This window comes from Stegostoma tigrinum, chromosome 18 (assembly GCF_030684315.1).
Source record: "Stegostoma tigrinum isolate sSteTig4 chromosome 18, sSteTig4.hap1, whole genome shotgun sequence".
Classification (NCBI taxonomy): domain Eukaryota; kingdom Metazoa; phylum Chordata; class Chondrichthyes; order Orectolobiformes; family Stegostomatidae; genus Stegostoma; species Stegostoma tigrinum.
The window spans coordinates 25,650,192-25,678,077 of NC_081371.1; the positions used below are offsets into that span (position 1 = coordinate 25,650,192).

The 27,886-nt window shown below is 39.2% G+C and overlaps 1 protein-coding gene across 1 annotated transcript in view; it reads left to right on the top strand.

Moving 5' to 3' along the window:
- LOC125461090 (IQ motif and SEC7 domain-containing protein 3-like) overlaps positions 1 to 27,886 on the top strand; it is a 566,563-nt gene that overhangs the window by 91,760 nt on the left and 446,917 nt on the right. The window contains exon 2 of the mRNA XM_048549465.2: positions 9,390 to 9,470. The gene's annotated coding sequence lies outside the window, so the exon portion shown is untranslated. The remainder of the gene's footprint in view (positions 1 to 9,389; positions 9,471 to 27,886) is intronic.

Here is a 27,886-nt window from a genome sequence, read left to right on the forward strand (position 1 = left end):
GTAGACAATAAATAGTCGTGGTAAAGTCTCCAATTTCCATCACTTGGTGACCAGAAATCTCTTCTGCTGTTACTGCTTGTCATTAATGTATGCTGGAAGGATGTGTAGATTAATATTTAATCTGTTTGACCATATTTTGAACACACCTTACTTGACCATCAAATCCTTGGGTTGTACTTCAATCTGGAACTTTTGGCTCAGAGGTACAAACTATATGTGCGCCACAAAGGGTCTTGTATCCAGGGAGAAATGCAAATTAGTTATCCCATAGACTACCGTATCCATTCTAAATTGAAATTAAATAAGGAATTTAGGGAATAACTATTCACCAAATTTAACACTTCTAACATCTCCTTATAATATGGAAACTAACAGTTTCTCCACCATTAACACAGTTGCTGTGGTCAATGTCAATATATCTCACATCCACTGTCCACTAAGACCTAACTTAGGTACCCTCTGTATTCTTTAACAAACCAGCCACATAGGCTTGTTGTTGAATGGTGTGTTGGCTGGCAGGACAGGTCACATGATCTCCTCAATCCTCGATTTTACCCTAACTTAAAGAGAACATAATGTAACAATTTCACAAGCTTCACATTTGAAACTTTAAATTACAACATTATAGAATGCATGAAAGAGTTCAAGCAGAATATATCCATTCTGTAGGAGATGTGATTATTTTAGTAGGTGGAATCGATGACAGAAATTGGTATTGCAAGTGGATGAGGTTCATCAAACTTGATCAGCTGGAAAGAAAGAACTTGCCATTATAAAGTACTGCACATTTCCCAGAACATCCTAAAGCAGCTCACAGACAATTCTTGAAAAATACAGTCACGGTTGTCACTTATTCAATTTGCAGAAGCAAGGGAAACAGTGAATGAACTATTCTTTCTTGATGCTGGTTGAGGAGTAAATTTTGGCCAGCTTACTGGAAGAGCACCTCTGTTTCTTTTGACCTATTTTTCCCTAATCCGCCTGTTCAGAAATGTAATTACGCACCTCTGGAGCAGGTGGAACTTGAGCCCAGGCCTTCTCGTCCAGGGTGTGGGGACACTATCACTGTGTCACAAGAGGGCCCTAACACTTCTCTGTTTAATAGTGCAATGATATTGTCAGCACCCAGCAGAACAGCCTCAATTTAACAGCGTATCTGAAACATAACAGCTCCAATTTCCTTGCTATTTCACTGACACATCAGTTAAGTTTATTTCTACCTGCCTCTGGGATGTAGAATGGTATTCATAACCATCTGACACAGAGGTGAGAGCACTGTCACTGTGCAATCTGGTAAATTTCATAAAGTGAAATTGCATTCTTTCAATTTTTACAAGTAATGTTCACTTTTTTGTGGGTGTAATAGTTGTTAGATTTTTATTTGGTCTATGGAGGCCAGTATGTTCACTTAGCATTTGAGTTAATCATATCAGTTTTGGGGAAAAATGCCCGTTACTTAACATATAACACAATTGCAAAGAGTTGAGGATTCTTTGGCAAAAGACTTAGAAAAGTAACAACTTCCGGGGAATTAGCAGCAATGTCATTGCCAAAGGTAGATATTGGATTTGCATTTGTACCTGCTAATACATACAGAGCATTTGAGAGAAGTACTATGAAGAGACAGAGGAGAAAAATATCAGAAAGGAAGCCAATACAAGCTGTTCTGCTGCATTATCTGGTAATTGATTAAGGAGTGAGATTGGTAAAAGTCCTGAATGTAGGTCAATTATTAGTCTGCGCTCTTCACTGAAGAAAATTAGAGAAGGACCTTGAAAGAGGATAAGCAAATAATCATTCATCCACATAGCCTATCACGTCACTGCGGCTCTCTTCATTAACCCTCATAACCATTCAGTTATTTAACATGTGAAACAGTCCCAACCTTTCTCTTTGCCCTTACAGTGTTTAATTTGAATATCACAACACTGCATCTCTTTTATTAGTGGAGCACAAGCCTGAAATGACTGATAAAATATACTGCTGCAAACATTGGTCACTCATACATATCCAGGTTATCCTCTCCGTTTCAGTGAAGTAGAATTCCATGCTGTTTCATGCAAGTCAGGATCTCTACTACTCCTCCTCCTCTTCCTCTACCAACCGCCCCACTACACCACCATGTCATTTTCTGCAGCTTTTCATCGCTGTCACTGTCCAAAGAAAATCAGAAGAGCACTTAAGAGTGTATCCCTTTCATTTACTTTGTAATTATCTCAGGTGCTGCCACTGAGATTGAATCAAATGCAATCCTATCCTGTTACAAAAGAGCTGTCATTGCTAAATGAGTATGCATATTAAGCTTTCAGATTATAATGAAATATTAGAAAGGGTGAAGAAGAGCAATGGAAGGTTAATCCCCATTTTAAAACACCTTCATTAACATGTATTATAAGAACTATGTCTCACCTTAGTCAAGTATATACTCAGGGAAGATTTGATTAGTTTTTCTAAAATGTGGAAGGAATTAGATTATGTTTATACAGACAATTTGTTACAATTTAGAAAGGTTAAGATGGACCAGGAATCATCAGCTCAAATCACGTAACGACAGACCAGGTTAGATATCAGGAGTTAGTTATTGTCACAGAATACAGAGGATTGGCAGCTCATGGTATGAGCAGGGCTTGCTGATTTTCTGAAAGTGAGAGCTGATCCTGTTTCTAGCTGAGGTAGTATGGTACAACATTTCTAGCATTAGAACAATGGGTGGAAGAGGATTTTTCCAGGGTTCATTTCCCGAGTTGGTCTACGTTTTTAACCAAGTTCATACAAAACGAACTAGCAGCCTGTTCAACAAATCCACTACTCTCTCAGAAGAGCACCATCTCCTATATCAAACGAGTCCTGTCTTTATGTATTTTGAGTTTGTGATTCTGCCCACTTCTCTGGTTTTTTCATCTCTTCCAGGAGATTGGATAGCTTTAAGGGAGGAGAAGAATGGAAGTTTATATACTGTTAAAACTTGCTGACAAAATGACTTGCTGAGTTGCTGCAGTGCATCTTGTAGATTGTGTGCACTTGCACAATTTGGAGAGAGTGAATATTAAATGTGATACTTGGGGTAACTGTCAAGTGGGCTGCTTGTTGAATTTCTTAGTGTTGCCGGAGAGCCACTCATCTAGGCAAGTGGGAATAGTCCATCAAATTTCTGGCTTATGCCTTTTACATGGCAGATAGGCTTTGGGAGGTGAGCTATTTGCCGCAGAATTCCCAGTTTCTGACCTGGTGTGGTAGCCACAATATTTATGTGGCTGATCTAATTCAGTTTCTTGCCAATGGTAATCTCTTTGCTGATAGTTTAGTTTTAAGTGATGGTCATGCCTTTGAATGTTAAGGGAAAATGGTTGAATCTTCTCTTGTTGGAGATGGTCATTGCCTGGCAATTTTGTGATAGAATTGTTACTTGCCAGCCATCAGCCTAAGTTTGTTTGCTGTTTGGGTTAATTTGCATGTTGACATGAACTGTTTTAGTAACTGAGGAGTTGCAATCATCAGTGAACATCCCCACTTCTGCCGTTAAGATGGACTGATGGCCAAGGGTGCATAAACCACCCAGACCAGATGGATTACACCACAGAGTTCTGAAGGACATAACTAAGGACATTGTGCAGGCTTTGCTGGTGATTGTTCAGGTGGAAGGGTCCCAGAGAACTGAAAAATGATTACTGTAACACCCCTGTTTAAGGAGGGAGGCAAGCAGAAGACAGGAAATTATAGACCGATTAACCTAACCTTGTTCATTGGTAAGATTTTAAAGTCTATCATCAAGGATAAAATTGCAGAGTATTTGGAATTACATGTTAAATAGGACTGAGTCAGCATAGCTTCATCAAGGGGAGATTATGACTGACAAATCCGTTAGAATTCTTTGAGGCAGTAATAAGCAAGTTAGAGAAAAGAGAACCAGTGGACGTGATCTACTTGGATTTCTAAAAGGCCTTTGACAAGGTGCTGCATAGGAGACTGCTAAATAAGGTAAGAATCCACTGTTTGAGGTGTAAGGGACTGGTATGGAATGATTGGCTGACTAGCAGAAGGCAGAGACTGGATAGAAAGGGGTCTTTTTCAACTGGTAGCTGGTGACCAGTTGAGTTCTGCAGGAGTCAGTGTTGGGACCACAGCTATTTGTATTAAGCATTAATGATCTGCACAAAGGAACTGAGGGCATTGTTTCAAAGTTTGCAGATGACTTAAAAATAGGTGGAGGGACAGGTAGTGTTGAGGAAGTAAGGGGGCTGCAGAAGGACATGGACAGGCTAGGAAAGTAAGTAAATAAGTGTCAGATGGAATACAATTTAGGACAGTGTGAGGTTATGCACTTTGGTCAAAAAAATAGAGACATAGACTATTTTCCAAATGGGGAAAAGTTTTGGAAAGCTGAAGCACAAACTGATTTAGGAGTCCTAATTCGGGGTTCTGTTAAGGTTAACAGGTGGGTTCAGTTGGCAGTAATGAGGGCAAATGCAATATTGCATTCATTTTGAGAGGGCTAGAATACAAGGGTAGAGATGTTTTGCTGAGACAGTACAATGCTGTGATCAGACTGCATCTGGAATATTGTGAGCAGTTTTAGGTCCCGTATCTGAGAAAGGATGGGGGTTGGGGGGGAGGGTTCCAGAGGAATTTTTACAAGAACAAACCCAAGGATGAAGGGTTTATCATACAAGAGCAGTTGAGGACTCTGCATCCTTATTCAGTGAATTTTAGAAGGCTAAGCGGGAGATCTGATTAAAACTACTGTGAGACCTGGATAGAGTGGATGTGGAGGAGATGTTTTGCACTACTAGAAGAAACTGCGACCCAAGGGCAAAAGCTCAGAGTGAAGGGCGACCTATTAGAGCTAAGGTGCAGAGGAATATCTTCAATCCGAGTGTGCTTAATCTGTGGAATTTATTGCCACAGAAGGTTGTGGAGGCCAAGACAAAGAGTATATTTAAGTCTGATGTTGGTTCTTGATTAGTCAGAGGATCAAGTATTATGGTGAGAAAACCAGAGAATGGGGTGAGAAACATATCAGTTATAATTGAATGGTGGAGCTGACTTGATGGGCCAAATAGCTTAATACTGCTCATATATTTTACAGTCTTATGAAGGTGTGTAGGCCCACACTGATTGTCATGGCACTGAGTTGATTAGCCTTCCACAAATACATCCATCTTCCTTTGAACTGGGTGTGATTCCAACTGTGGAGAGATTCCCCTCCATCTTGTTTTCCACTTCCATTGACCTCTGTTGAGGTTTGCTAGGGTTGCCGAATGTCATACCCAGTGAAATTATGCCTTCAAATCACGGGCACTCACTTATCTATCTTAAAACCATGCTGATTTTGCCTGATTTGTTATGATTTTGTAAATGCCCAGGTTCAAAGTCTTTAACAATGGATTCCTGACAATGGATATTAGACCACCTGATCTATAATTTCCTGCTTTTTATGTTACTCTTTCGTGAATGGGGCACTTCATGTGTGGTTTTCCAATCTTCTGGGAGTTCTCAAGAACCTAGACAATGTTAGAATAAGCAATACATCTACTATCTCTGCTGTTGACCTCTTTTAAGAGTCTGGGATGTGGGGAATCAGGTCCAGGGATTTGTCAACCTTTGTTCCCAGTAGTCTCGGACTTTTTTCTTCAGTGAATGTGGGACTTTGTGCAAAGAATTCTGAATGGAAGAGTGATAATATGTAGATAGGTGCCAGAGATATTAAAAGGAGAATATTGGTGTAGTTTTAATCAGTTTATGTAATAGAAATGACAAATGACTGATTTTGACATTCTGTACAAAGTACAGCCTGGATTTTCAGAAGTTATTTTTTCAAGTTCTCCATGGATTGGGGTGTAAGTTACAAAATATGTTGCCTCTCTAGACATTGCATTGTGCTCAAATGAGGTGGTGATCTTGTAGTGCAAATTGAATGTGTCCAATATGACTGGCAGAAAAACCATGGAAAATTGGCTGGCTGGTCCCCTTCAGACAGAAACAACAAATTGTGGGTTCCATAATCATTCTGGTGGCTTTGGGAGGGCAGAATGATAATACAACTTGGTCACTTGTAGAGGGCCTCAGGAGAGACTAAGGGAGAGGAGTCAAACAGTAGCTTCCATTGGCTGACAGTCTGAATGTGGAGTTGCAGATGTGGAGTGTTGTGTTCATGTCCTGGATGAACTTGGATCTCAAAAAATTACTGAGAATAGGAAATTTTTTGCAAGAGATGGGGCAAAAAATTTGTAGAGGCAGCTTTTCCAACACAAGAAATGTGGGAACTTTAAGAGGACCTTAGGGGGAATTCTTGGCAATTCTTAGGAAGAAAGATTAGAGTCTGAATGTTTCTGAAGGTAGGTGATTAAATGTCATTGATAATGAAACAAATGCACGATAGAGTTATGGTGTATGGACTGCGCCTAATGAGCCAAACAGCCTTTTCATAGTCTGAACTTTATGTTCATATGTTAATTTTGCTCTCATATCGTCAGGCATAATAATTCTTCACAAGAATGAATGTACTTTTGCAGCTGTTCCTTCGCAGTCAGGCTCAATGACTCATCCAGGTCAGTTTTATCTTGATCTCATCAAGTTCTACACTTCAAACAAAAATGTGTGTAAAAATCAAGAAAATCAAGTCTGAGAAGATATGTGAATGATTTTGGAAATTATTTGCAGCTGTTTGATCTTTTTCAAAAAAAGATGAGAAGGCTCTCTTTTAAAAAGATCATCCTGTGGTTACTGTTCCTCTTTCAAACAGGCTTTGATGGTGAGACTTCCTTATTACACTTTGTTATTTGCATTCAGTGTTGTCTGTGGAATGAAATGGCCGTGATCCATATATTTGCATGTTGGGCCTTTCTAACTGTTACTTATAAAGACTGCTTCAACCTAACATACCTTGACAAATTATATGTTTATCAGACCATTTCAGAATGAAGCTTGCATTAAAGAATGCATTTTACATAAGAAGTCAGAGAAGTAGTAATTGGTCGGGAGCTTCTTTGCAGGTTCATGAATTGTTTGTAGGATATGTAAGACATAGTGAAACAGCTGCCATTAAACAGGTTGCTGGGTAACAGCATTGGTACACCACTACTTATTGGAAATTTGAGAAACGCTGCGGTGCTCTCTGTTGACTGCTGACGCTGTCTATGATTTTAACTTAAACATTTAAAAACAATAAAAACCAAAAGCAGTGCGGATGCTGGAGAACAGAAACCAAAACAGAAATTGCTGGAGACCCTCAGCAGGTTTGGCAGCATCTGTGGAGAGAAATCACAGTTAACATTTCGGGCCCAGTGACCTGAAGAAGAGTTCTGAGGAAGGGTCACTGCACTCGAAATTCTAACTCTGCTTTCTCTCCGCAGATGCTTCCAGGCCTGCTGAACTTTTCCAGCAATTTCTGATTTTGACTTTTTTAACAAAAAGCTCTCCCATGGCATAATGGGTAAATCACTGATTCAAGTCTGTGTTGAAGTAGGTGATCGCTGAATCTCTGCCAATGAGTGGACATGGTAGGATGCTGAACAAGAACAAGTCCCTACTAGCTTGTAGTTAGTGTTAATGGCCTCAGCAGTCTGAGAAGCAGACACCAAAATGTGCTCTCCAAAGAAGCTCAAATTCATTGTGCTCTCGTAGCAGCTCGTAGAACCTAATGAATGACTTCAGATGTAGCTTCTATAAACCATAATGAATTTAACAATGAATTTCAAAGAGATTTCATAAAGAGAAAAATCTGGGATGGCTCACTTTAAATGGATAGTTAATTGCCTTTCTTGCCGTGTATACTAAAGTGATCAGTGTCCGGAGTCAGATGCAGGTTTCTGCTGAGGATTTCATTCAATGGACTAATGAAGAAATTGTTTAATCAGCTCAAACAGGAAACTTGTTTTCATGGAACATTCAGTTCAAAAGCAATATTGAAAATTGCATGGATAAATATGAGGAATGTTATGGAACAGTGGCAAGCCCATGTGCAATACTATATTAATAGGTTATTAACTAGAAGTGACCGTTAAGAAAAGCAATGGGTTTGCAGGCAGTGATCTGTGACTTTGTCTTCCAGTCAAGTTGGTGATCCTTAATCATTGGTTAACTACACTTCTGCTTGTCCATCTTCACGTTTTGTAATTTACGGAAGCTAGAAATTCAAACAGAGGGGCTTAGAGTTCAATTTTAATGAAAACAAGTATTTAGAAAATTTATTGTTTTTTTTGATTGATGTAAGATTTGGTATTGTCTCTCCTTCTCTAGAAATACTGCTGGGTGACATTTTTTGTGTGGTCATAAGACCATAAGACACATGAGCAGAAGGAGGACATTCTGTCTACCAAGTGTGCTGTACTATTTAATCAGATCCTGGCTATTTTGATAATCCTGAGCTCCACTTTCCTGCATTTTCCTCATTACTCTTGATTCCTTTACTGACTAAAAATTAATCTCAGCCTTGAATATACTTAACGTTGCAGCCTTAACAGTTTCTGTGGTAAAGAATTTCACAAGCAATTCCTTATTCTGAAATTATTTCCTCTGGTCCTAAATTCTCCCACAAGGGGAAATGACCTCTCTGCATCTATCCTGCCAAATCTTTTAAGAATCTTGTGTGTTTCTGTAACGTCACCTCTCAGGCTTCTAAACTCCAATGAGTACAGGTTCAACATACTCACAGTGTCTCCCCATAAGATAGCCCCTGAGACCCTGTAACAGCTGAGTGAACCTAGTGACATTCTCCAATGCCAGTAAATCTTATCTCGGATAGGAGCCCCAGCACTGATTACTTCTGTAGTTCTTCACTAGTTACATGCTGTTTTCTCCAAAATGCCCACTTTCTTCAACTCTGTGTTAGCTAAATAGTTTGCCTTGCTGCATGAGTATTTCACACCTTAAATTCTCATTGTATGTTCTTTTCATGTTCTGCATATGTGCCTTGTTGCTTCAATGCTATGAATTATGTATTAAGTGTATATAAATTTGTTAAAAACTGGCAGATGTGCTAGTAGGCCCGTTTGTTTTGACAGAACAGAAAAAAAAACACATAGTTTAACAATGACCAGTGGGGAAGTGGTGCTTGCTAGGGCATTAATGTGACATTTCTGTTGCTCCCTTTGATCTCCCTTGTGACTTCGTCAAGTGAAGCTAATTAATTAGTGCTCAACTAGCTAAGTGCCGTTTCTGAGCCCAAACTCATTTCTACAGTAGAGAGGTTAGACTTTCACTCCTCCATTGTTTAATTTAGATTGAAGTCAGTGTACCAGCCTACCATATCATCTACTCTCTCAGAATGAGTCACTTTAAAAATCAATAGCATTGGTGTGTAGATCCTTTTAATGATTCATAAATATCTGTTTTGTTTTAATAAATGTGGAATTAGACTAATTTTGATTTTCTTGCATCTTTTTCTACAGAAATGAGAATGTCTTACATCAGTTCTGTTGCCCAGCAGCTGATGCTGATCAGAAGCTTTCCTCCAGTACTCTTTCTTCCAGGTACGTGGAGAGGTTTTCTATTGATCGCTTATGTATAGTTCTCCAGGGGATAAAGTAAAAGCAGATGAAATTGATGATGTGTTCTGTCTATCACTGTGGAGAATTTCACCTCTTTCAGACATTAATAAATCAATCTATGTTCTCTGCTCTTTCACTCAGTGCCTCTCAGGCAGGATTATGTCAGGCTGGTTCCTAAAGCTCAATTCAAAATATTATCATAATCTGCTGTATCAGCAGCTTGTGCTGCAAATGGTCTAAGTACTGGTGAAATGTGCCAATATCCATGCCTCAGCTTCTTTTGGGAGTTTTTGATATCAAGATGACACGCTGTTAATCTTAGAATTAAATGACTGCATTTATTATTTAGTCAACATTAATTGTCCTGCGGTTCCATAGTTGGCCTAAATGGATTGTGTCATTGAAATGAAGAGATTACTAGTGTCCTAGTGTGGATCTGGAGGATCCCAGCAGGGCAGGCAGCATCAGAGGAGCAGGAAAGCTGACGTTTCCAGTCAGCTTTCCTGCTCCTCTGATGCTGCCTGGCCTGCTGTGTTCTTCCAGCTCCACACTGTGTTATCTCTAACTCCAGCATTGACAGTTCTTACTATCTCTTAGTGATGACCTAGTTTTGAACTCAATGGTGTTCTGAATTACTGAGTTAATTTGGCTTCAGTGCCTTTTGGTTAGAGGGAGGATAAAACAGCCAAGATTCTGTTCTCGATTCTAACTCAATGATTGTTGTTGAGTTAGCGTGTACATTAGCTGTTGTGTCAAATCAGGTTCGGGCTTACTGTGATTCACACCATAAATAAATAGGCTGCTGTGTCAAACACTGAGGCTAGGGCAAAGAGACAGGACACCAATAAGAGGTACTATAGAAAGAAAAATACAATACTCTGAAGCCAAACCATGATTGAATAGCTTAATACATACAAAGATACAAATTAGGAGCAGATGTAGGTCATTTTGGTCCCGTGGGCCTGCTCTGTTATTCCATAAGATAATGGTTGACCTGTCTATGTTTCAAATTCCAAATTCCTATCTACCCCAAAACCTTGGTTTCTTCTCAGGCAGAGGAATACATTTACATCACCTTAAATATATTTGTTGCCCTCAGATTCATTGCATTCCGAGACAGGTCTGTTGGACTATAACCTGGTAATGTGTGATTTGTGACCTTGTCCACCCCAGTCCAACAGTGGCACCTTCGCATTCTGAGATGGAGTTTCAAAATATTATAACTCTTTAATAGAAGAAAAAAATCTCCTCATGTCTGTTCTGAAAGAGTGACTTTTAAATTTTATTCCCCCTGGGCCTGACTAAGAACAGATCAGGAAACGTAATTTTCATGTCATCTTGTCGAGACCATTTAAGAGCTCATATATGTCAAAGAGTTATAGAGGTCCACAGCGCAGAATAGGCCCTTTGCAGAGGAAACTGAGGGGGAACATGATTGAGATATATAAAGTTGTGTAAAGCTATATGGAAAATGGGTCCATTGAGTTTGCACAAGGCAAAAACAAATGCCTAAATATTTTTAATCCCATTTCCCAACCCATAGCCTTGTATGCCTCGGCATCACAACTGCACAATATTTCTTAAATGTAATGAGGGTTTCTGCTTCTACCACCATTATAGGTATTGATTTCCTGATTCCTACCACTCAATGGGTTTTTAAAAAACTCTTCACATCCCCTCTAATCTCCTTGCTTCCACCTTAAATCTGTATACCCAGTCATTGATCCCTCCACCACGGGGAAAAGTTCCTTTCTGTCTACCCTATTCATGACCACCATAATTTGATACATCTCAATGACATCCCCACTCACTGTCCTCTGGCCCCAAGGAAAACAACCAGTCTGTCCAATCTGCCTTCATACCTAAAACTCACCAACTCTGGCAGTATCCCGATAACTCTTCGATCAAGTCACCTCTCGCGCTTCTTAATTCCAGTGGAAACAAGCCTCGTCTATCTAACCTTTCGTCATAAGACAACCTGCTCATTCCAGGCATCAATTTAGTAACCCTTCTCTGAACTGCCTTCAATGCATTTTACATCCTTCCTTAAAAAAGACCAAAACTGCATGTAGCCTTTGAGATGTGGTCTTAAAAATACTCTGAATAACTGAAAAAAAAAACAGTAGAAATTGGTAGAAAAAGGCGGAAAATTTAAAAAAAGGCTTTTAAAATTGCTTGAAAGATTGAAAATAGTAAACAGAACCATTTCAGTGATTCTTTAGATGGGAATGTGCAAATGTATGAGTGTGGCTGACAGATAAATGCCCTTTTGTCCAGCCAACATGTCCCATGCAACTGTTTTACCTTGTATCTTGTCCAAGCAATTGAAAGTAGTGCAGGTGACCATACTGATGTTAGTTTTCCTGCAATAGGTATCTTTTAATAAAAGGTCATCTTTGCTTCAGCCAGAAAAAAAATGCCAACTTGTTTTTAATGGGGTTAGCAGACTGATGTCCATTTCAAGGTGTCAATCTGTTCCAGATATTTACTATTCTCTGGAAGAAAATACTATGTTCTGTTATTTAACCTCAAAGTAGAAGATGAGGACAAACTAAGATGAACTGGTTACTAGACTGTCAGGAGAGATCTTCACCTGGTCAACAGACACTAGAATGATGTGAGAGTATTGGCTGTGGCCAGGGGAGAATGGAGTGCTTTGTCTGCCTTATGCATCTCTAAATACAAGCTTCTAAGTCTAGGCTTCTAACCAAATCTGACCTTATGCAACATAAACTTCTGATCTTTTGACCTTCCTAATCTATTTAACTAGGACAACTGCCAAAAGGAGCACAGTCTATTCCCTTCATTTTAGAATCCTCAATCAGATAACTTACTGAATCTATTTTACTCTAAAATGTAGAGACCCAACTCATTGGGTTTAGTTCAACAACTAAGATGTTTTATAGCGGGTATTAACCTTGTAGCTTACCTCTGAACCTTTCTGGAACTTCAATATCATCATGGGCTGAATTTTCACCACAGATACAAGAATATTCAGGGCAAGAAGGCAAAATGGGATGCTATCCTTTAATATGAAAGGGATTAAACATAAAAGTAAGGATGTTATTTTCAGTTGTAAAATGTACAGGTGAGACCACATCTTGAATATCATCTGCACCTTTGGTCTCTTCGTTTAAGGAAAGATGTGAACACTTCGGCTGTTCCGAGGAGATTGATACCTGGAATGTGTGGGTTGTCATATGAGGATAGATTGTACTGACTGGGTTTCTTTGCATTGGGGTTTAGTACAATGAGAAGTGACTTGGTAGAAGTGATCCTGAATGATCTTTGATGTTTCCTGTGTGGCCCAGTCCAGAACCAGTGGACATTGTTTTGAAGTTAGCATTCACCTTTTTTAGGGTGGAGATGAAGAGAATTTCTATTCTCTCAGTAGTTGTGTGACTTTTAAACTTCCTGTCTGTGAAGATGACAGAGGGTAGGGTCTTCAAATATTTTCAAGATTGAGGTTGTTAGGTTCTTGTTAGGCAATGTGTGCCCCTGTTTAAAATTTTCAACATTCAACTTTGATAAACACTTAAGCATGTGGAAAAAAAAATTAGCTACAGATTATTTGGGATCTTTGTGGAGATCATTCATCAATGGAGTCAATACAGTAGTCTGCACTTCTTACAGTTATATCCAAACTTCTTTCTGAAGGATACAAATACGTAAGAAACAGGGCAGAAATAAACCAAGCAACCTCTGAGCGTCTTTCACTAGTCAATAGCTCACAGCTGTACTTTAACTTCAATTCTGCTTTTCTGCTTGATTCCCAGATCTCTTGATTTCTCTTGTGTTGAAAAATCTATTGATCTTAGCATTGACTGCACCAAAACACTGAGGTAGAAAATTCCAAGTTTACACTACCCTTTGAGTGAAGAAACGCCTTGCCATCTCAGCCTTAAAATAGTCAAACCCTTACCTTGTGACTTTGGTTGGGGACTTGTTAACCAGGGAATGGCAACATCTGCCCTGTCAAGAACCCGTTTTTTCAATACTCTTTTCTCATTTCTTTTAATGGTATGCAGAAGCTCAAGAATGAAAGAAGCCAGAAAAAAGAAGTCTTGTAATGTGGAGAATCAAAGTTTTAAAGTAAAGTATGCAACATTATGGAGTTTTTGAGAGTCGGCCTTAATTCACATCTTGTTGAGTCCTTACTTGGAATCCTGGCAGTGTAGGGAGTTGTTGAGCAACTCTATTGCATCTATGATTTATATACTGATCATGTCCAACATGCAATTGGCAAAGTTTCAGTCTAGGTTTTTAGCTTGTTTGAATTTCAAAGGACAAATCGGTCTTTTCGCTGGGTTTCAGCTGCCTTTAACTTTGTTCTGTGTCTCCAGTGACTTGCTTCTGGCCATTTACTGTCATCTCGGGGAAAGGTCTATATGTTAAAAGGGGGAGGAAATGTTAAAGCCTCCAGAATGAAAAGCTTTGGGACAGAGTATTACAATAAAAGGAATTGTATAAAAATTAAAAAAAATTAATCTAACTATGCCAACGTTAGCCAATTTTCACATTGAGTTAACATTGCAGGTCAAAACTGCAGGATTGTACTTCTCTCTTGATCCATTTACACCATTGGAGACTATTGTTCCCCCTACAGTGAGCCCAACTGCTTCCAGTAGAAACCTTGGTAATATGCACTTATCATGTATGGTGAATCCTGAGACAGTTTGTTGTGTTTGTGGGTGGAGCATATTCATGGCACATTCTGACCCAAAGTGTGGAACAGCCTATCAACTGAATGTTAGAGGTCATTTACACCCTAGCTTTCCCATTTCAACACCCTAAGTTAAAGCAGTCGGATACACATGATGTTACCAGCATGTTCAAAATCCTAGCCAAGCCAGAGCAGGAGCTGAGACTCGAAGCACCTGCATTTATTGTATGCAGTTCTATTGTGAAGTAATTAATTATTGAGCTTTTAAACCACTTTGTCACTTCTGAATTTGATATCTATCCTTTTTCCTGTCTAGTAGACTCTGAGGGAGAATAAAACTATCTTACCACTGTATACTTAAGCAATCAACTACCGGCTAATCAAAGCCACTGTTAAATGGGCCCAGAAGGAGCTTTTGACAGCCTTTAACTGAGAAATGTATCGGTTGACAAAAACAGAAGTTGTTGGAAAAGCTCAGCCGGTCTGGCAGCACCTGTGAAGAAAATAATCAAGAGTTAACGTTTTTGGCCTGGTGACCCTTTCTCAGAACTTCTTCACAGATGCTGCAAGACCTGCTGAGCTTTTCCAGCAAGTTCTGTTTTTGTTTCTGATTTACAGCATCTGCAGTTCTTTTGGTTTTTATTATGTTATCAGTTGATGCTGGCAGGGCATTTTTCTGACGGAGCCATCTACTAAAAAAAAACAGCAGGTGGAAGTGAGGTGTGAAAGCACTGCAGTTAGCTTCTAAAGGCACATAGTGAATATATTCCTCCAGCTATCTGAGCCTTTTAAATGCATTAATGCAACTTTTTTGTGTAATGCATTGTTGACTGCACATAATGTCTACAGATATAAAGCGTTAATTAATTTTTGCAGTTTTTTAATACACTGATCAGTTCCAGTATGCTAAAAGTCAGGCCTCTGTTCCATGGGACAAATCAGCTTTCTCTCCAGATTGGAATTTGTAAGCATTAACTATTAGTTCAGCTGACAGTGGTGAATTCAAAATCAGTGAGCTTGGCAGGAGGGTGGGATTGAAGTCATCTATTGGATAAAAATAAGATTGGACATTTTCAGAATAGATCCATTATTTGGTGCTTTATGTTGCAGATTTCAGTAGGAAAAGTTTTAAGATGCGCAGATGTTTTCTGAAAGCCAATATCAGACGTGTAGAATTAATTTATTCTCCCCCCAGTTCTTGGAGTCATCGAGTCAAACAGTCATACAGCATAGAAACAGACCCTTGGGTCCAACCAGTCCACACTGAACGTAATCACAAACTAAGCTGGTCCCACCTGCCTGCTGTTGGCCCATATCCCTCCAAACCTTTCCTGTTCATGCATCCATCCAAATGTCTTTTAAATGCTGTAATTGTACCCACATCCACCACTTCATCAGGAAGTTCATTCCACACATGAACCACCCTCTGCAAAAAAAAATGCCTCTTATGTCTTTTTTAAATCTCTGTCCTCTCACCTTAAAAGTATGTCCCCAGTCTTAAAATTCGCCATCTTAGGGAAAAGACAGCTACCATAATAAACAAAGAAATAGTTTTAAAGCTTTAAAATGTTTTCTTCTCAAATGAACAGTCTGGCAAAGCCAACATATTGCCTCGTGAGTGGTTGTGGCTGAATGCTGGAGATACATAACAAAGTGTGAAGCTGGATGAACACAGCAGGCCAAGCAGCATCTCAGGAGCTTTTGTGCTCCTGAGATGCTGCTTGGCCTACTGTGTTCATCCAGCTCCACACTTTGTTATCTTGGATTCTCCAGCTTCTGCAGTTCCCATTATCACTGCTACAATTATTGCTGGAAATAGAGATATGATAAGAAGCACACAGTGAATATAATCTGATAATTAGCTTTAAAGATGTTGATATCACTGGGATTCCAGACAGTTTTCAGGCTTTCTGGGATTTCTGTTGTTGTGGATAGACATAACAGGTTTTGTTGTAATACACAGAAGGCATGCCAGTTAAACAGCTTCTATTGTAAGAAGTGGCTTCAAGTTTCTTTAGCTGTTCTGCATGGTCATTGCTGTTCCTCCGCCCCTGTCCCCACCAACAGCAGTAGGCACTTGTTACTTTTTTGGCACTAAGCTCACTTTCACTTTACACATTCATCCCTGACACTTTGCTTCGATTTGTCCACTTTTCTGTCTCCATTTCTCATGATAGTTTGCTTGATAATGTTCATTCATAAGCACATCAGCTGCTTTATTGTTTCCTTTACTCAGCCTCCTGCAAGAGCTCCATTTCATTCTTCCAATTTCTGATGCATAGGTTCTCGGGAACCAACCTGGCACCAGCGCTTCTACTGTCTTCTATTCTCTTTAACTGTGGTTACTCTTGAAATGAAGTTGACAGGGTCCTTAACTATGTCAGACCCATTTCCCACATGTCTGCTCTCACCTCTCCCCTTTCCTGCAGAGCCATGATAGGGTTCCCCTTGTTCTCACTTTCTACTCCATCAGCCATCATATATGAATCTTCTTCCATTTCTGCAACTTGTAATATGATTTCTCCAGCGAAAACATTTTCCCTTCCCTCTCCTATCAGCATGTTATAAGCACATTTCCTTCTCTGATAACCTGTTCCACCGAAAGGATAGAAGCCCCTTCATCACTTTATCCTGAATGAGCATGTTGCAACTGAGGCAACAATGGATCAGGAAATTTGAGGCAGCATTATGAGGTTGGAACAAGTTTGTCAAGGTGCCCTCAGGATAGACAACAGAAATAAACCAACAAGTCTTCCACAAATATTTGATTCCTGCTGAACTTTGTATGTTTATCGCAGGGTTGGGGGAGGCAGGTAAGCAAAGGAGATGTGGAGAAGTTTGGGTGGAGAGTGTCAGGAGGTAGGATTATATAATTAATTTTAGATTGATCAGCCTTGTTACACCCTAATAACGAAGTGCCTTACACTCTGTACTTGTCTCTATTTTTAAGTTATTGTCTTCAGCAGAGAGACAAAATTGAGATAAATGTTAAGTTGAGATAAATTGAGTTGCAGAGAATGGCAGAAAGATGATGAATATTTCTTTGCAGTGACAAAGTAGCCTAAGAATGTTAGCCACAATGTTGAAGATAGTGTAGGATGATGGCGATTATAAATCTGTATGAACTTTCTATTAAACAATCACAGCTATGACTGAAATATCAAATGAAAATCTCAGAGTAGGAAATTGGTCACCTGACAACATCTCAAATAAACCAAGTTGCTATGTAAGGAAAAATCCAATCAGATCAGTCTTGAAATAATTCTGAGGTTACAACAGTTGTTGAAACTGCTCTAAAGGTTGTACCAACTTCTGAACAGCTCAATATCCTTTGATCTCTCCTCTCTACTGTTCTCTCAGCTGCCTCTGAGTGAATTGTGCCTTGTTGCAGCCTGCATAACATATGTTGTAATTAAAGAGATCCACTAAGGTCCCTCATGTGGTGTTAGATAGGAGTCTTATTAGGCTTGTCATTTTGTGTCTGAATACATGGTGATTAGCAATGAAAATATTGTTACCTTGTGCTTGATTGATTGAAATGATAACACACCAGTTTTTAATGCTACAATTATATCCAACTTCAAATGTTGTAGATCTTGAGGTTTCATCACAGGCTGCTAAGCATTCCCATTTGGATTAGTTTCTTCTTGTTGATTTATGTTGCAGCTTGGTGCCATGAGCATTAGTTCTCTAGGGTACATCAATCAAGTTGTCATATATATGGACATCTTTATATGCATTTGACGGTGATTGCTGGGAAGCAATAAGAATTTAGAGTCAAAAGAAACCAGCTGTAATTTATCCTCATCTGAAATTTCTCAACAATAATTAGTGAATATTGATTAAGGGTGGAAACACTGGCTATCTTTTTCCTGCACTGTCTAGTGATGTTGTGTTAAAATGGTTACTTAAAGACACACCAGTGTGGATCTATTAATGTTATAAAAATAGTGATTGTTGGAAATCAGTTCATTCAAAACAAAATAAACTTTGGATGCAGCACTTATTTCAGTTCTGTTAATTTAGGATTTATTTCTGGATTCAGAAACACTGCAAATGATTCAATGCTATGATATATACATCCATTACACTTTGTGACATCCATGGTCTTCAAAGAAAAGGCATGTCTTTCAAGTTGGGATGCTGATCTTTCTCAAATGAGACCGTGCACATCATAGTGATGAGAACAGAATATGTTGGGTCTCTTGAAAGGGAGTGTGCCTGAAGAATAGTCAAAACATTGTGGGATATATTGGGAGATGAAAGAATGACTTTTAACAAAGAGGTGCTGGAGGTACTGGAAGATTGCTCTAATATAACCGATGAGTTTATATTTGTCTCTGTTCATATAAACGTAGCTTTGTGTCTGTGTATGAGAGACTGTAGTGTTTGGAAATCATTGGTTGAATGCACTATGACAGTAATTTGTTGTAAATAGGTGTTCTTAGCTTTGTGCTTGCAAACAATTTGAAAAAAGTCAAAACATAATTGCCATTAGAAAAAAACATACTATATTGAGCTTCAGTGAGCTCCAGTTGCGTCACTGCTATTCATACATGGGGATTTATTGTCGTAATCATCAATTCTTGATTCTTCACTATCAGAGTGCAGCTCACAGAATCAAGAGATGTAAGAATTATGATAAGCTATAATAGTTTCTTACTCTTTAGCTTAATCATTCACCTTTTTGATCAGAGGAATACCATGGTTGCAATGTATTCCGGGTATAGGAGTACTGTAAAAAAATTGCTAAGGCTTCTTTGGTAGCGCCTCCTAATTCAACTATTAGGAAACTGTATAGCCTTCCACTATTTAGAACACTAGCTGTAATTTTCCTCCCAAATTGCAATTTGATCTTAAAATATATTGTGCTTCCTTCATGCTACTGTTAAAAGCTTCATCTTTATGGACTGCAACTGTTTAAGAAGAAGGTCTCCTCAAAGGAAATTAGGGTTGGGAAATTGATGCTTGACTTGCCAAAAATGCTCAAGTCCCAAGTGTTGTGGAAAAAAATTGTCAGTAATGACTATTGGATAAGTTGATCAGAACTGCTACCACAGCCATGCAAGGTGATTTGAATTGAGACAGGGTTTCTGCACTGCCGTGCTGTTTCTTTAGCAGTTTTCAATTGAGCATGACAGTGTTTCTCTTTAACATGCACTACATTGTATCTTACTGCGTGCAATTGAAAAGTGGTAGATAAATATTCGAGAACTGAGTAAGTTTCCAATAACCTAGTTAAAGATTTTGTTTTAAATGACGGTATTGTTTACTGGTAGCCAAATAGATCAAATCAGTGATATTTGATTTATTATTAAAGGCACGATGCTATGCTGGTTTCCCATTTTGTTTTAATTCTTTGTAGTATTCCTGTATGATCTTTTATACAATATTGATGTCCTGACAGACATCATAAGAAATTCCATTCTGTGTCCTGTGATATGCCTCTGTCTATACAATAATTCCTTCTGATGAACAAATCCTCCTATTGCTCCAAGGGCATCCTAGAATACAACCTTTATTCCAAGTTATCTTTATCACTGTGAATTTCATCCTCATGGTTACCTTTCATAAATCTTATCTTCGTCTGTCCCTGTACAAGTGGGGAATACGTGGTAGATTGAAGTTGGAGAAAAATAACATAGACCAGAGTTGAAAGTCTGTACAAGATCTGTAGGAATTTGTAAAATATGATCACACTCCATTATAAGACACTGGAGGAGGCAAATGTCTGTCAAGACACAGGTAGAACGAACGAGAGGCTATGAAAGCTAATAGGGTTGATAATGCTAGGCAAGTCAGACATTATGAGAGATAGAATGCAATCTATCAAATTCAAATTGGAATTTGACTTTATTCAGAATTTGGAATTTTCAATGAAATAGAATTCCCACAGTGTGGAAGCAGGCCATTTGGCCCATCCAGTTGACCCAACCCTCTGAACAGCATTCCACGCAGACCCACCCTATCTCTGCATTTTCCATGGCTAATCCATCTAATCAATTTGAACAGTTTTGGATTGTGGGAGGAAACTGGAGCACCTGGAGGAAACCCACGGGGAGAATTTGCAAACACAACACAGATAGTCACCTAAGGCTTGAACCGAACCCAGGTCTCTGCTGCTGTGAGTCAGCAGTGCTAACCATGGACGTCCAATGCTATCTCATGGTGGAATTCATTTTTTTTATGTTCTAGGGGACTCTGGAGGAGAAAGAGCAAAAATAACTGCATTCTTTTAAATACAAAATTAGCTCATCAAAAGGCAAGAATTGAACTCAAAGTTTCAATCTTTCTCGCACACTATTAGTAGCCAATCCAGCTTCACAGAAATGGCAATGCCAGCTTTTGCTCAATCTAAAGCTATTGAGAGGTAAGAATGCTTTGAAGAAACATGTGGGATTATTGCTAAATTTTACAGTTATTTTGATGATGAAAATGATCCTTAGGAAAAAATCTTGCATTTATACACCACAGTTCATAATCTCAAGATGTCTCAAAAGTGTTCATGTCTAATAAACTACTTTTTTGAACTGTAGCAACATTTGTAATGTAAATAATTGTTTTGAGATAGTTACAAAGAGTTGGCTTTATAATAGAAGGGAAAGAGGAGAAGAAGATGATGAAAGATTTTTTATTTAAATAATGACCTCAGTTGGTTTGTTTTTTAAGAGATTTCATAGTTGGACAGCCAAGTCACAGCACTGTGTATAGTTAGGGGGATTGCCTTGAATCATGTGGCCAATTTTTGTGTGTGCTTTTCATTTACAATGTGGTGAACAGTCTGATCTAAGTGACCACAGTCGAAAGCTGAGCTATCCTTGAAATTGCAGTCATGTAGAGAAGTGATGTCTTTCCATGGAGAGTACAGATCCAATTCACTGTAGATTTCAAGGGACTTGAACACGGGAAACTTCACCAAATCTTTGTCAGCAGTGGTTGATGGGAGAAATGGACTTGTACATTTTATACTTGTGCCTTACCATAGTCATATGGTTTCGGCATTTGGCATGAGAAAGGATATTAGACAGTAATAGGAGCTATTGCATAAGTTGTTCAACTTATTGCCATCACTTAGACTTACGCAGCCCAACTATTACTTGGTATGCAGTGTAGGATAAACTATTTGCATTCAGCAATTGAATGTGGAAGATATGTCGTCGGCAAAATACCTATCGTGAACTCAGAAAGAAATTTCAACACAGCCACTCAAAAATCAGATGTCTACTCCAAATTTGGAGTGATGCTCTTAAGTATAATCTTTAGGCAAAATAACAAGCATTTGGAACGGTCTCTTTAGGGCATCACCTCGTCACTCTCACCTAAATGGTTCAGTAAATCTGGTGTTGAAGTACTCATAAAGTATTTTTGCAAAATTAAAAAATGCAAATTGATTTAATTGCTCACTTCTGGAAAATTTTAATTACCCTACTTGAAGTGAGATGACAAGTCTTATTTTTTGAGAACAATCTATTAACAAAATTCTGAGGATTTGTAACATGGCTTTAGGTTGTTAATTGGTAATAATGAATGCTGACAGAGATGAAAGGCCAGTTTAATTGACTGTGGGGTACTGCAGCATCTTTTCTCAATTAATACTCAGTGTTGTGAGCCCTAAGAAACAAAGTAGTTTTAACAGTTGGCATGTGGCAGACCTCCACCAGCCATGCAGGGTGAATAAAGCAAAGATTCAGCTATCTGATCATTTGTTTCCAGTTGTTTTTAGTGACTGAAAATTGGATTATATTCCTTAAGATGTAAGGTTTTAAACTGGGTTCTCTGTGGTTCTGGGCTGAACAAAGTCATCAAATTTGTTCCTCTGGGATGAGGCGTATAAGATTCTGTAATTTGTAAATGTTATAATATCATTTTTTCCTGTATTTTTTCAGTATAGTGAACATATTTTCAGTCCTGAAAATGTTTGGGCTCTGAGATGTAAGATAAATGCTGCCCAAACTGTCAATAAAAAAAATAACCAAAGCAATCCCAATTTAAAGCTTCTCCATACTCTGAGGATCAAACTGCAAACAGTTCTCCAACTTCAGTTGCTAATGTCAGGTATACTTAATGGTATACTTGAAGTGTACCTCCCACTACTTACCTACCTAAAGTATATTGCTACTCATCACAAGTTTTCTCTGTTCCTATGCCATTCACAATCAGTTATGTGCTTTGTAATGAATTCTCAGTAATGTTAGTATGGACAATGGTTGAAGACCAAACCCATTTGGAAACAGCAACATGATCATTACAGGACAAAAAAAATCTGACTTGGGAGAATCCATTCTAGTTGACAGGCTTCATAAGTACAAACATACTTTCGGGGTTATTCCTTCTGGGGTAACATAAGAGTACACCATTTATCTCCTTGAGCATTTCCCACCATCAACCTGAAACAGTATCTTTGCACTCCTTCAAAAATGCTGCGCGACCTGCTGAGCATTGTCAGCATTTTCTGATTTTACTTCAAGTAATTAAGCATGTACCACACCATCCCTGTAAACTTCATCGAATTTCAGAAACTATCTAACACTTGTACAGACAGGACTACATGCAAGCCACACAACATAAGCTGCAAGTGATAGACAGAGCTAAGTGATCCCACAACTAACGTATCAGATCTAAGCTCTGCAGTCCTTCCACATCCAGTTGTGAATGGTGGTGGACAATCAAACAATTCACTGGATAACAACGCAACAATTATCCCCATCCTCAACGACAGAAGTGGCTGGCACATCGGTGCAAAAAATAAGGCTGAAGCTTTCGCAGCAATCTTCAGCTAGAAGTGCTCTGTGGATGATCCATCTCGGCCTCCTCCAGTGGTCCCCAACATTACAGATACCAGTCTCCAGCCAATTCGATTCACTCCACATGGTATCAAGAAATGGTTTGAAACACTGGATACTGCAAAGGCTATGGGCCCTGACAAAAATCCATCAATAATACTGAAGACTTGTGCTCCAGAACTTGCCGCTTCCCTAGCCAAGATGTTCCAATACACTTACAATGCTGGCAAGTACCTGACAATTTGGAAAATTGCCTAAGTATGTCCTGAACACAAAAAGCAGGACAAATCCAACCTGGCCAATTACTGGCCCATCAGTCCACATTCGATCATCAGTAAAGTGAAGGAAGCTGTCATCAACAGTGTTACGAAGCAGCATCTGCTCAGCAATACTGTGCTCAGTGGCGCCCAGTTTGGGATCTGCCAGAGCCCCTCAGCTCCTGACCTCATTACAGCCTTGGTTCAAACATGGACAAAAGAACTGAATTCCAGAGGTGAATTGAGAGGGACAGCCCTTGACATCAAGGCTGCATTCGACCACGTATGGCATCAAGGAGCCCTAGCAAAACTGGAATCGATGGACATCAGGGGCAAACTCTCTGGTGATTAGTGTCACACCTGACACTTCGGAAGCTGATCATGGTTTTTGGAGGCCAGTCATCTTGCCTCCAGGACTACTCCGCAGGAGTAACTCAGAGTAATGCCCTAGGACTAACCATCTTCAGCTGCTTCTTCAGTGACCTCCTCTCCATCATAAGAACAGAAGTGGGGATTTTTGCCGCTGATTGTACAATATTCAGCAACATTCATGACTCCTCAGATACCAAAGCAGTGCATGTTCAAATGCAACAAGATCTGGACTGTATTCAGGCTTGGGCTGAAAAGAGGCACGCAACGTTTGCACCCTATAAATGCCAGGCTATGACCATCATCAATAACAGGCAATCTAACCACTGCTCCTGACATTCAATGGCATTACCATCACTGAATCCCTAAGTATCAGCACCCTGGGGGTTGACATTGACCAGAAACTCACTGTACTCAACACATAAACGTGGTGGCTACAAGAGCAGGTCAGAAGTTAGGAATACTACGGCGAGTAACTCACCTCCTGACTCCTCAAAGCCTGTCCACCATCTACAAGGCACAAGTCAGGAGTGTGATGGGATACTCCCCACTTGCCTGGATGAGTGCAGCCCCAACAACACTCAAGAAGCTTGACACCATCCAGGACAAAGCAGCGCGCTTGATTGACACTACATCCACAAGCATTCACTCCCTCCTCCACCGATGCTCAGTAGCAGCAGTGTGTGCTATCTACAAGGTGCGCTGCAGAAATTCACCAAATTCACCAAATATCCTCAGACAGTACTTTCCAAATCCCTGACCATTTCCATTTAGAAGGACAAGTGCAGCTGGTACATGAGAAAACCAAGCTCCCTTCCAAGCCACTCACCACCCTAACTTGAAAGCATATTGTCATTCCTTCGCTGTCAAAATCCTGGAATTCTCTCCCTAATGGCATTGTGGGTCAATCAACAACAGGTAGACTGCAATGGTTCAATATGGTAGTTCATCATCACCTTCTGAAGGGCAACCAGGTATGGCAATCAATTCTGACCAGCCAGTGACTCCCACATCCCACAAATACATTTTTTAAAAAAGCATAGCAAGACTCAGTTGAAGTCAGTTATTGTCTAGCTTGAAGGTCTGCTTGAAATGTGTGCCTATGTGTCCAATGGTATTTTAGACTTAAATAGCACGGATATTACATCTGCTATGCAACCTAATTTTGTTGCCTCTGCTTTCATTGGTTGATTGTTCAAATTTCCGACCTGATATTTTCACGCTGCTAGTGCCGAGGAAACATTGGGCAATTCCATTGAGAGACATGTTTCTATTCTGGCTTTGTTAAACTTAAGAGCTGTACTTTTGGTGATAATTTTAACTCTAATCAATCCTCTGATAGAGGGGAATAGGCAATTCAAATATCTCTGGTTTCAAACCTGAACTGCCACGAACTTACTGTTCTAAATCTGTTCCACAATTTGGATGGCAGAGAGGCTCACCCAGAGCTGGCAGGCTCCTTCTCTACTTAGATAGGTCTGGTTTCAAACAGGTCTTGAGTTCTGACTGAATTTTAACTGGTTGCCCAAGTTGGGGAGTTGCTGTAGATTTCCCTTCAGGGGAAAAGGAAACACAGCCAAAAGAAGTGCAGTTTTTACTTGTAGGTCCAGGAGGAGCCTATATATTCCTCCCAAGGAAAATTTAGACATCTTCTGCTGCGGACATCATCCTCTGAACAAAAGGCTGTCCCCACAGGAGTAGTTCTGAAATCAACTGCCAGGATAGAAATGAGGCTAGCTATCAAAATTTACTAGTTTGCATCGAAGCAGGTAGGGAATTAACTTACCAATTAGGTTTTCAATCAGAATCCCATTGGCGGTTAGAATCCATACTTCTGTGTTTATTCCTTTGACTCCAGCTTTATCTATATACAGTGTTTACTTCTCTGTACCTGGTTGTGTATATACATCTGCATATGTCCATCTATTTCCACCTTTTCTTCTTTTTTTTCGGTTTATGTCTGTTGCTACCTCTGATTCTGTCTTTGTGTCTATCCCAGTCTTTTTATTTCAAACTCAGAAGAGCAGCCAATACAATATTTTCATGCCACTTCCATTTCCCACACCAGTTGATGCCAAATTATGCACAGTTTTGTGTTGTGGCCCTATGCTAACTGGGTTGAGACATTGTCAACCTCATCTTAAATAATCCCTCTCTGCCATCTGTAAGGGTCCTTTCATCCTTCAGTCTGGGCTGGAATCCAATTCTTGTCCTAACGATCAAAGAAAAGTGTGTTAGCCAACATCACACAGTCCCATTATTAATCTTTTGAATTTGAGTGTCACTGATCTCTATGAAAAATGGAAATTTCTCTTAGATAACCAATTAATATTCAAATTTCAAAAAAAGTGTTATAACTAAGAATAGTTATAACGATTTTGTTTTAATTGTTGAATTATAGTGGACTCACTCAGTATACGTGTGAAAGGAATATTGACATTAATTTTGAAAGATGTTTGATAAGGGTTCTCATGCTTATTGCAAAATTAAGTCATATGTTGTTCAAAGACGGTGGATAACAAAAGACTTTTTAAGAGGATAGATTAGTTTGGTTAATTATCTGAATAATATTGTAACCCATGAATCTGTGCAAAGAGTTCTCTTTTTTCCATTTCTGAAAATAATGTGTAGAAGCAAAATTGCTGACTATATCAAATAACAAACTTTGAGAAGAATGAAGAAGGTCATAGACTGGGTAATGACGTCGGCAATGTGGGAACGTGATATAGTACATTGGAGATCAAGAGTAAATGAAAATATCCCTTTCTGTAGAACTCTTAATAGACTAGAATAAGAGAAATATTTCATTTTATAGTGCAGTAGTAAGAGCATTGAATATAAAAACAGTGAAGTTATACTGTCTTGAATTTGTACAGGACATCAATTGAGACACAAATAACTCCAGGTGCCTAGTCAGAAGAAACTACAGCCATGGAAAGGTTACAGAGCAGATTATTGGAGACATGACAACAGTTTTAAGATTCTGAAGCATTTATGAAAACGAAAAAGAGGAACGGTTACCATTGTTTGGGATATCAATAACTTGGAGGCTAAATTATGATTATTATTTCGAGAATAAAGATGAGTTACGGTTTACATATAGAGAGTTATTAAAGCATGGAATTGTTTTACCCCAGATTTCGGTTGTGTCAGAAGCTGTACTATCTCTTCAAACAGATTGAAAACGTTGAAAAAGAATTTAAAAGGAAGAAAAGAAAAAAAATAGAACGCTTCAACTAAAGAGGTTAGATGGGCACAATGGCTCAAATGTTCTCTTTCCATGTGAGATAATATTATTTTATTGTCCAGCCTAACACCTGCGCAATAAACACTTTAAAATCTAGTGATGTGGGACTTGTGGCATGTTATTTCTGAGGAGTGCCAGGATTTCACGTCCATCCACTAGGTGGATTCTGCTGTGATCTTCCTATTTTATCATAGGGTAACCTTATTTTAATATTATAGATAATTTTCAGTACTACATGTATCATTAGGATTCAATACATATGTAGTAGGATCAGGTGAGGAGTGGTGAGTGGCTTCCTTCTATTTAGCCATTGAGTCGTACAGCATGGCAACATACCCTTCAGCCCAACTCATCCATGACCATTACGTTTCCTAAACCAATTTAGCCCCATTTGCCTGCATTTGGTCCATTTCCCTCTAAACATTTCCTATTTGTTTGATTGTCCAAATATCTTTCAAATGTTGTAATTGTACCTGCCTCTACTACTTGCCCTGGCAGCTCATTCTATAAACACACCTGTGTAAATACTGTATATATCTGTGTGAAAACGTTGCCCCCAGGTCCCCTTTAAATCTTTCTCCGCTCACTTTCCAAAACTAGAAGTCATAGGTTTACTCACCTAGCCTGGGAAAAGGCCTTTGGCTATTCATCTTACCCATGTCCTTCATGATTTTATAAACCTCTATAAGGTCACACCTCAGTCTCCTAAGCTCCAGGGGAAAAAAAGGACCCAACCTAACCGACCTGTCCTCATAACTCAAACCTTCTAGACTTGGTAACATCCTTGTTAATCTTTTTTGCATCTTTTCCAGTTTAGTAACATCCTTCCTATAGCAGAGTTGAATTTCACGCAGTACTCTAAAAGTAGCCTCACCACATTTATAATAAAATGTGAGGCTGGATGAACACAGCAGGCCAAGCAGCATCTCAGGAGCACCTGAGCTCCTGAGATGCTGCTTGGCCTGCTGTGTTCATCCAGCCTCACATTTTATTATCTTGGAATCTCCAGCATCTGCAGTTCCCATTATCTCTCACCACATTTATCTTCTTTTTAACCACCTTGGTTGGCCAGAACAAAG